Source organism: Diadema antillarum, unplaced genomic scaffold (assembly GCF_040938485.1).
Source record: "Diadema antillarum isolate AM-2024a unplaced genomic scaffold, OU_Dant_1.0 seq00000918_RagTag, whole genome shotgun sequence".
NCBI classification, from domain to species: Eukaryota; Metazoa; Echinodermata; class Echinoidea; order Diadematoida; family Diadematidae; genus Diadema; species Diadema antillarum.
In genome coordinates, this window is record NW_027271770.1 from 129,620 (window position 1) to 139,358 (window position 9,739).

Below are 9,739 nucleotides of genomic sequence, written 5' to 3' on the forward strand. Positions count from 1 at the left end.
AACAACAAAAAGGAGATTTTAATTGGCCATCAAACCCTGCTTACAAGCTATCAACTGTTTAATTTAAGAAGAAACTGATCTTACAGTTTTAGCGATAGATCGTCAAATTACGTAAAGGGCAGCGACTACACCACACATAATCAAGGAACTTGAAGATCCCTGCCAGGTTATTGAATAGCTATTAAAAGGGGGTCTTATAAAAAATCAGTTGCCTCCCTGCTAAAAACTGACCACTGCATGGATGATAGCAAAGCCCTTCTATTAAAATCTTTGTCAGTTTATATTAGAGGTAACTGTCGTGAGTAGACCTACAGAGATATCTCTTTTGAGTAACTGCATGCCTTTTAGAAGAGCATCAGAGGAACGAAAATCCGAGAAAAAATTGAACAAACAGACGAACAGGCTTGACCTTTTCACCGTCTCCATTAAAGCCGCGCTATGGCCCTTGGGCCCTGTGCAATACAATAGCCATGCATGTTCACGTGACTATGACGTCATAATTGTGTTGTGCTCGTTCATTTTGCTTTCCACCCGCCATGAGGGCATTGGGGAAAAACAGAAGCAATGCCAACTCTCATTTTCATTTCATTTCATTTCATTCATTTCATTTCATTTATTTCATTCTTTCTTTCCGGCAAACATAACACGAAATGAATCAGAAAATATAACAAACATAGGTCTGTATTCGACTTTACATGGTAGATAATGGTTAACAAATACAAAATTATACATGCATACCTTTTTCAAGGGTTTTTTCAAAGGTTACATGAAAGTGGCGTACGTTTTGCATATCTTTTACTAATTCAAATATATTTATGAGAAAGTAAGTTTCCCCATAAACACTTCTCTAAAAATATTTCTTTCGAGTCAAGACAAACTAAAAGCGAAATTTAGAGTACTTTTCTGTGCAAAAAAAAAAAAATGAATGGAGTGAGGAGAGCCGTACTAGGAAGGTGGCAATCTTGCGTTACAATCACATTTACTGCTCAGCTGGAGCTATTTTTGAGCTTTCCGTTTTGACATTTCCTTCCAATGTAGCTATAGCCTGCTTGAATCAGCTGACATCCCATTGCTTGTGTGGCTTCTGATTATATATTTGATTCCGATCAAGTTCGCATGTTCTCCGACCTGTCACTTTCGAGGAAGATTTCTCCGGCGATAAGTTCTACATTTCAGAAGCACATTTCAAGGGGTGACCATATACATAGAGGTACTGTACGTACAGTAGCTCCATGAATGGGGAGGAGACCATACGAAGTCCCGTACATTAGCACATCAGTACACAGTGAACATTATACATGTACGATGTCCCATTTGTGGAAGATGTTTAAAAAAAATCAATACTGGTTCTGAATCAATGATTTTGTCTGTTCGTCACTTTGATTTTAAAGAAACCCACTTTTATGATAACTTCCAAATAACAACAAAAAAAAAAATTATTTTTTTTCCCAAATGAGAAAAATGATAGTTGTACTTGTAACTCTCTGTTTGTGTTTACGGGGGGTGAGGAGGGTAGGGGACAGACACATCATGAAACGTTGTAGCTGTTCATGATCCTTCCAAATGGACTCGACCCTCCTGTTCTGAAATCGTAGTCAGGGGCAAAAATCAAGTAACGGCCAATGAACATACGCCTCATCTTCCAACATGAAAGGGCAGTTTCACACCTGTTCTTCTGATGCAATTACCGAATGACGTGCTTCGCTGAGGACTGGCAAGAACGGAGAGGGGACATCACACCCCGTCAATCGGTAGGCCTACCCATAGATGAACTGCTTCGCTATGATTTTTAGCGGGCTGCGAGCAGAGGAGGAATAGACCACCTTTCGCAGCGACAAGTCCTCTGGTTAAATTGGGAATAATCGTGGCAGGCATTATTACCCTCCACACTTGGTACGCACACAGTATACACGCAATACTCAGAAAAATGGCGGAACTTCCAAAGTCTTTCTTCCTCCTGCTTCGGTTTCGGTATACCGAGAATAAACAGGGTTTTCTATTTCGATGTTAAGTTTAAGGGAGTTTTGTCGCATGATACTCAAGTCAAAGATGTAATCGATACTGAACAAAGACCACTAGTGAAAGCAGCAGCTCAGATCATTTGAAATCAGTTCTGTTTGTATAAAATTTTCCCCCAAGTAGATTTTAACTTTCCATTGTTATTCAATAGTATAGGGTACAAAATGAATAATTATTGATACAGTGAGTGATGCTTGGGATCCCATGCATGCTATACATTTGACAGTTTGAATTACCGTCATCGCCATCCCCTCTGAACGCAAAAACAACAGTCATAACAACTACATCAACTGAAGAGCATTGGCAGTATATTATCCTTAAATGCTTGACACTGTTTTGTACATGGTGCTCTTAGATTGATAGTTATACTCTCACAACTTCAATTCAGTAATGTTCAAGGTGAGTACTGAATGATTATGAGAGAGAAAACCTGACGAGAAACTTCACTTTTCCGTGAAGCGCTACGCCAAAATAACAAGACGATTACACGTGCCTGCACCGATCGCTCTTCCAGATACATCTTCTCCCTTATATTTTCTGATTGCTTGTTAATACCTCATTACCAATCACCTTGTGAGAATCAGTGTTTGCGAGGCGTGCCACATGAAGGGCTTATAAGTATACTATAAATCATTATAATAATTTGTTTTTCATTTAATTTTATTTAATTGGGCGGGGAATCATGACTGTGCATTCATAGGGGGAAAAAATCAAGCAAATAAACAATAACCTAAGAGATGTGCGCATGACTCATCAATGCTCATCTTAGGCGGGTAACTGAAAACGTCGACTGCAAAAGGTCAGAGAATGAGAAACGCATACCGAAACGCCTCAATTGATATCTGCTTGTGAAAGCATTATGTGCGTTATACTACAATGTTATTTTCTCAACAACACACTAATTGCACCTTGCTGTTGTCTTTTTCCCTTTTTTTTTGTACTGTTGGTTGTTTTGTTTTGTTTTGTATTGTTTTATTTTGTTTTTGTTTTTTTGGGAGGGGTCGATTTCAACAAATAGCATGTGTAGGCTTGACAAGTGCCAAATTAAAGGCTGTATCCCAGTTATCGTTGTATAATACAAGCCAACAAACAAAATGTTAAATTGTGCATTCATATTTTTTTTCTTTATCTGAGAAAAAAAAAAAATCTGATGCCACTTTTAAAAGGGACAAATATGTAAGCGTGGTTGGGAAGACAAACGATCATGTTGCAGTCGGCACAAGTCTTCAAAGTACACTGTATGTAGACATCAGACCCTGTCCCGTGCGAGCGCATTCCAATAATCATCACAGTTCAACGTTTCGTTTCCACGCTCGATTTGACAGCTAATGTGTCATTCAATACGCGGGTGTATTTTGCTTTTTGTTGTCTTCGTGCTTCTCTATTTTATTTGTGTGTGTGTCTTCCTCTTTTTGAGCCCTCTGAAGCTTTGTGCATGCTTCATGTGGAGCGAGATGCTGTTGGAAAAGGTCATGGCTGTTGAACTGAACTTGCCCCAGCCCACACGAACCGTCAATTAAATGCTCGAAATGATCCGTACTCCAAGTGTGTGAGATCAATGAAGAGTGTGAGAGCTCTCCCCCTCCCCCCTTTCCAACCCCAGCCCCCTATCACCCCCCCCCCCTCCTTCCCACCCAGGCCTCCTATCCACCACCCCCCCCCCCCCATTTTTGACGTTTCAACATTGTAAGGCATCAGATACTTATAATGTCATACTAAGTCGGCAAGCGTACATGTATATTATGAAAATGCATATATATGGCAGTGTTGTCCTTGAAAAACGTATGGATAATGATTTTATTCCCCTTTGGTTGGTTTGGACTCCAGACTCATTTGTTTTGTTTGTCACAATGGATGGGAATGTCAAGGTTTATATGGACTCTCAGGTAATAGATCCTAGGTTCAAAACCCGTGCAGATAACATCCTCGGACGTGATGTCTATCCCAGTTTGTCCCCTTGATTTAGGGTACCTAACGATGCTATCTTAATAACGATAATTTATATAAAGGAGAACAGCATTTACACTCAATGTTAAATATATTTTATAGGCTGCCTTTTGTACAATATTACATTTACAATTGGCCATAGTATGTACATGTAATTGTTATGTTCTCACGGCGTAGGAAGATTTTCAAAACTCTTGCCTATAGTGTATGCAATATATAGGACTTACTCGGCTGATTCGCACCACGGGAGAGAAAGGTCCTTGCCTGAAACGAAGACTAACCTTTTTTGACCAAGCTTTACTTGTTTCTCTGTCTCTACGTGCATTTTATACATTGTATAGCAACCGACATTACGATACCATACCTTGTGTAGACCTTTGGACCTCCACTGCGTTGTCTTTCATTTTCATTTTATACGCGTAGACATGCGATATTACTTTGGCTTGAAGCCCTATATTGTAGTGTATTTTCAGAAGCACTGAAAAGTTGTTTCGATGTTATTACATAGGTGTACCTGTATTTAAATTGACTAACTACAAAAAATCATACCGAATCTATCAGTGACATGCCTGATCATTATGAGAGACAGAAGAGGAAAGGAGAAAGAATTATTAACATGTACAATGTATATGTGTGTGTGGGGGGGGGGGGGAGGGGAGGGGCATATATGTATTTGTCTCAAACTCTGGCTTGCCACGAATTTTTAATAGGTCCTGATGACCTGCCTATTTCGGGCACGTCGAACATTTTTTTTTCAATATCTTCGATCACGAAAATAAATCTATGTTTTGTACGCTTACATTGTAGCTACTTTCAACGTTTCCCCATAGATTATTTGCTGTTTGTATTGTTATTGCTTTTATTTCAAGATTTGCAAAGGCAGTCACTAATAAGTACTAATTATGTGCTGGATTTTGAACATGAGTTGAAGACGTACACCCCCTGTGTCCGCGGCTGTGGATGAGTCATTAATCATCACTTTTAGTGAGCGGTATGAAACGATATGACATTTTCTTCGCAAGTTTGGTGTCTGCCTCCTTTGGAATACACGTGAAGTGCAAGTAGGAAGTTTTGTTGCACGCCCTTTATTCGCAGCATCTATGCAAACTGCAATGCTGAGTTGCTATGCAGCAGTATTAATATGCAACACAATGGAGCGAATCTCATACAGACCAGAAATGACCAAATAATAGAGCGGATGTTCCATTTGGGTATTGAATGTACGTCTGTCGATGTGCTTGTCTTTGTGTATATTTATGTATGTCGTGTTTGTGTTCGTGTGAGCGAGATGGGTTTTCTATTTCTCCTCCATTTGACGCCGCATTACAGTTCAACCGGCATCATTGATTTTCTTTCCAACAGTCTTGCAATTATACTTGTTCGATACTCAAGCGAAGCGCATTTGAGCGAACATCTTTTCATGCAGTTCCCCCTGGATGTTGAGTAGTGGGATATACATATATTTTGTCTCCCTTTCAGCCTTTTTTTATGTTGTATAATGCGTTGAAATTGTGGCCGGGAAGCCCAAAGATAGCTTGAAATAATGTAGGTGCGTGCATGATGGAAAGGAAGTCGAGGTGAATCGATTTTATGCCGTCGCTAAAGTGTTCCGTTGTCGAATGCTCATTATTCCCGCCCGATTTGTCTCTTTCAATCCGAATTTCATTGCGCTGACAGATCTTTACTCGCAAAATTCACTAATATCTCTCCATATCCGTGGAATTCAGAGAAATTGTGTGCCTCTGTGTCTCTCTGTGTGCGCGCGTGTATGTTTGTCTTTTTTGTCTGTCCACCTGGGTGAATGTCTACCCTTTATCCTGTTTATGTGCCTCAACTTCTTCTTTTTTTTCCAAGCTAGATGATAAAGTGTTCGTCGGTAAGTGGTATTGCTCTAAAGATAGCACATTGCACAGTGTGATGCCATAACACTAACAGCTAAAAGGGGGACATCGATTCTATGTAACAAGAATCCTCAAAATGTTATTGACTAGTCCCATGGATGATGGTCGTTTGTCGTTGGTTTACAACGGTGGTATACGAACAGAAGAGAATCCAAAATCTCGTCCCGAATTAAGCTAGAAGTATATGTACGACACTGTCTCATATCATAGCATTGCATTACCCAAAATAGTGGACTCTACATCCTTTTCAGGCCACCGTGTGGACGGCACATCAACGGTAATGGAATTTTGATGCTTCCCTTTGTATAATTGTGGGTGCTGAGCATGCTGAGTATGCATTCTAAACTTACATTCCATCCCTTCTTTATCGGCGATTCTGAGATTGGCATTTAGTGTCATTTACCCCATCATACCAGCATACATAATCCTTCCATGGAAAACAGAAGAAAAGATAAACATAATTGTTACATGTTTGTGTTTCCATGATGTCTTATTTTTTGTTATGTTTTGTTATTGTTGTTAAAATATTGATAATGATAGTAATAGTAATGATGATAATAATGATAATGATAATAATAGTAATAATAATAGTAACAATAACAATATTAACAATAATAATAGTAATGATAATGATAATAATAATAATGATAATAATAACAATAATAACAATAACAAGGGGTGTTTATAATGCCCTCTACAACTCCGTCTGAGTGCCCAAAGGGCACGAAAAATTCTTCTTACAGCCTATGGTATGATACCATTTCTTTTAATTGTTTTGAAAAAAAGCGAGACCTTGTGTAATATCGTTTCGTTGATATTTGGACCGAAGTAACCCGCTCTGATTAAGATCGACCCGTACCAAACATAATCAGTACCTGTCGATAGTTCCGACTCCGTTTTCAGTTCAGCCTGTCTCCACGCTGTTCCTCCCACCTCAAAGATTAAAAAAAGAAGAGAAGAAGATTTACAAGTCCAACACCAAATTTACCAATGAAGCTCGAAATCAATTGCATTCGCTCTGTGTCATTAAGCCTATGTACATGTTGAGTTCTTCAACTCTCCTCAGACGCAAGATCACTCATGTAGTCAGTCATAGCAGAACGATACGCCTTTCTACCCCCATCCTGAAAGCAGAGGAGGGAGAGGCAAGAGGGGGAGGGGAGGAGGGGGGAGGAGGGGGGAGGAGGGGGGAGGAGGGGGGAGGAGGGGGGAGGAGGGGGGAGGAGGGGCGAACAAACGGGGCTCATCGACTCTCTCACACGCCAGTCTTGAATCACTGACATTTTCCCGATTTCCGCTCGCAGGAAGCATTCTCGAGTCAATGAGCCCCGGAGAAGTCCTCGAAATGTGAGAGAAAGAGAGTGTGTGTGAGAGAGAGAAAAGAAAAAATAATAATACGTTTCTTATGAAAGCCTCCTTTTCGTCGAGAAGTTCCGTCTTCTCGACGGTAGAGAGACCTTGTGAAGAGCTGATCTTGGAAGATTAACATTAGTCGGGAAATGGACAGGAAAAAAAAAGTATGTCAGGGCAGATTTCCTTATGATTATTATCAGAAAAACAATATTGTGTCCTGTAAATTACCACCGACAACCATGCAAACTGCGTAAGATATCATCGGCAATATCGATGTACTGTAGTTGATGCTAGAGGGTTTACCAGGGGCCGCGATATGCTGTAGTCATTTTAAGATCCTTTAGCTCATTGTTAGATTGAACTTGGCACTTTGCCAAGCATTCGAATCTGTTGTACGAGTCATACTAGAGAGCTATGGTCATACTGACTTGCTTTCTCCCTAATGATAACCTTGAAGTGGGTAGATGCGGGCTTTTAGACCGTCTCAGAACCATACGAAACAGGTCGCCAGTGCAGTGATGACTACAAGGATGAAAACACTCCCTTCAACCATTATCATGAGTGATTTCTGAAGCACATCAGTATAGTGCGGGAGACCTTCAAGGTGCAATCCCATTTCATGTTCATGCTGGTTTTGATAAATCAAACCAAATCGCAGGAGTTTCATCAAAGTTGGAGGATAAAATGAATGGAAACAGTTGGGACAACTCGTAGGGGTTTCTTCACGTTTTCAAAGAAAAGTGATGGACGTCGCATCCACTAAATGAAAAATTGAAGGAGATGATGATGTTGTATTGTGAAGTTTCAATATTTATAGCAGTTGATATCTGTATGCTTCTCCCTTTTCTAAGGGTTGATCTTGTTCCTATAACCTGTCGACCTGTGGAATGATTTTTTATCTTTTATTTGTGTAAAGACCGTGGTAAAGTATACATTAGTGAGGTGATGGCACCATCAACTGATTGAATTATGAATATCACTGTTCGTTGGAAATATGTAAATCTAAAGCTTCATAACTACATTTTTTATGTCCATTTCTGGTCCATTGTTATGGATGTAATTATAAGCATTGTACTTGGACTGGGATCATCTTACTGGAATGAGAGTTTTGATAGTGCGTCTTTATTAGTTTGTTTGTTTGTTTGTGTCTTCATTTGCCACTATTATCTTCTGAAAAGGTGTCTCTGTGACCTCCAGCGAATGAAACAGGGAGGTTCACAGGGAATCCGCTAGGTTGATTGGTTGTTTGTTCGTTTAATTTTGTTTTTATTTGTTTCGTATGTAGTTTCGCGCATCGGTATGGTGCTTTCGGGTCCGCAGGGTTTGTAGACTTGTGTATTCCGTTCATTATGTGTATCCCCTGAGTAAATCTGAATTCTACGCACGTGGCGAGTGTGGTCTCATGTGTGATGTGTGACATTATTCGGGTTTTAAAAATATGTGGAGCCAGGCCAGAATGTAAATCTTTTAGCTTGGATAATTTTTGTCAAATAAGTAAATAAATAAATGAAAATCCCCTTCTCATGTACTCAGACAGTAAAGTGTCGATGTCACTTTCGGTGACCTTTCATTTGACGTTGAAATGTGCAATGCGTATAATGCTGATGAGAATCATAGAGTGATAGACATCTTCTTACAAAAAACTTGTTCTCTTTCCCTCTCTCTTTGGGACAGGTACAACACGTGGGAACCAGAGGACAACATCCTGGATCCTAGTCTTGTGCTCGAATTCGAAGGAAGGTGAGATAACTTTCACTTTCTTTCTTTCTTTTTCATCTTTTTTTCTTTTGCTTCAAACTTCCTCCCTTGTGAAATCTAATCGACCGATGATGCCAATGCCATTGTATCCCGATATTCATGGCATCGTTCGCAGCACGATATATCGATTTGTTTGCTCGAACACTCTCCCTCTCTCTCTCTCCGTCTGCATAATATATGTATATATATATATATATATATATATATATATATATATATATATATATATATGCATACATATGAATATATGAAAATATGAAATTATATTTTTGATACATAGGCATCCCTATACATGTAATAACAAAAGTAATAGAAACGTATATTTACAAAGAGCGCCCTCGGCGTCCGGATGCTCATTCCGGAAGAAAATTGTTTAGTACGGCAATGAATTGAATTTGGACGGGCGCATCTTGTGACATAAGGCTGTAATTGCACTCTGGACGGAGAAGACGAAGTAGAATGAGAAAGAGAAACCTGTAATAATTATATTTTAATTTATACCATGTGTGATCTTATAGAAACAGATAGGGAGCTTGTAAGATTAGTCAGAAAAGGAAAAGAAATAGATTAAACGAAGCAGTCAGTCAACCAAAATAATGATGGTTAACCGAGAATGATGAGTTGTTATGTTTTGGACAATGCCGCTTCAAGCAAGACGAGTAGAAACAGTCTGTATACATGCCAGTGCAGCACTAAAAAAAGTGATATTCACACTTCAGCCAGCTGACAATGCTTTTAATGCTGAAGTTTTCTGCACCCAA

The 9,739-nt window shown here is 39.4% G+C and overlaps 1 long non-coding RNA gene across 1 annotated transcript in view; it reads left to right on the plus strand.

Annotated features, from left to right (window-relative positions):
- LOC139741300 (uncharacterized) overlaps positions 1–9,112 on the plus strand; it is a 35,290-nt gene extending 26,178 nt beyond the window's left edge. Inside the window, exon 3 of the long non-coding RNA XR_011711612.1 lies at positions 8,895–9,112. This is a non-coding gene — a long non-coding RNA (uncharacterized lncRNA). The remainder of the gene's footprint in view (positions 1–8,894) is intronic.
- Positions 9,113–9,739: the final 627 nt, after the last annotated feature.